The sequence below is a fragment of the Lipotes vexillifer genome, unplaced genomic scaffold (assembly GCF_000442215.2).
Source record: "Lipotes vexillifer unplaced genomic scaffold, Lipotes_vexillifer_v1.1 scaffold496, whole genome shotgun sequence".
NCBI classification, from domain to species: domain Eukaryota; kingdom Metazoa; phylum Chordata; class Mammalia; order Artiodactyla; family Lipotidae; genus Lipotes; species Lipotes vexillifer.
In genome coordinates, this window is record NW_006786690.1 from 5,025,214 (window position 1) to 5,026,154 (window position 941).

The following is a 941-nucleotide window of genomic DNA, read 5'->3' on the forward strand; positions in this document are numbered from 1 at the left end:
CCCAAACGTGACCATCTACATGGGAGCAAACCTCTTGCCTCTAAAACAGTGAAGAGCACAGTGTCAGGGGAGAGGGTGTGAGCCTGGTCTACGGCTCTGCCCCAACCCGAGTGAGGTGGGCAGCTCCCTGCCCCTCTCTGGGCCTTAGTTTCCCCCATTTAGACAAGAGATCTCTCCAGCCCTGAGAGGCTCTGGTACCCAGGCTAAGGTAGGGTGAGGAAGGACACAATTAGATCAGGGACCTGGAGAGGGCGTGACCTGGGGATGGGCAAATAGCTCTCACCGGTCAGTAAGGTATGGAACTGAGCACTTCGCACTAGGGAGGCACAGGCTGCAGCCCATTTCATTTCATTCATTCATTCCACAAACATTGCAGCTACCCACGCTGTGCCAGCTAGGGGCTGATCTGCCGGATCTGGAAGGATAAATAAAACAGGCACACAGAAAACACAAACGCAAAGCAAGGCTTGGCGAGTGTGCTAAAAAGAGACCTTCCCTAATCTCCTTCCATCCTCACAACCCCCTAGGTCTTATGTACATTTCTTGGAGGAGAAAAGGGGGACTGGAGAGGTAAGGGGCTCGGTCAAGACCCTGCTGCTTAGGGCGCGCCCAGATCTTGTGGCCAGCCAGAAGCGAGGTTTCGGATTCCGGCAGTCTCCGGCCACTGTCCCAAGCTGCCCGAAGCTGGGGAGGCCCCGTCCAGCTCCCGGAAGGCTGGAGGGAGGTGAGCGCCAGGGAGGGGCTGGGCCAGAGGACGCTCCGGCCGGGAGGCAGGGAGGGGCCTGGCGGGGGGCGGCCGGGCGGCACCGAACTCCCTGGTGCGCAGCCCGGGTGCGCAGCTCCTGGCGCCCGGAGCGCAAGCGGCTGGGTGCGCGCGAGCGGCAGCCGCGCTCGGGCCAGTCCGCCACGGTCGGGCCGGGGGCGGGTTCCGAGGCGCCAGC

General features: G+C 62.1%; 1 protein-coding gene across 1 annotated transcript in view; it reads left to right on the top strand.

The window, feature by feature from the left end:
• The first annotated feature begins 576 nt into the window (after positions 1–576).
• The window catches only part of WNT4 (Wnt family member 4), a 27,207-nt gene continuing 26,842 nt past the window's right edge, over positions 577–941 (top strand). The window contains exon 1 of the mRNA XM_007459206.1: positions 577–724. The gene's annotated coding sequence lies outside the window, so the exon portion shown is untranslated. The remainder of the gene's footprint in view (positions 725–941) is intronic.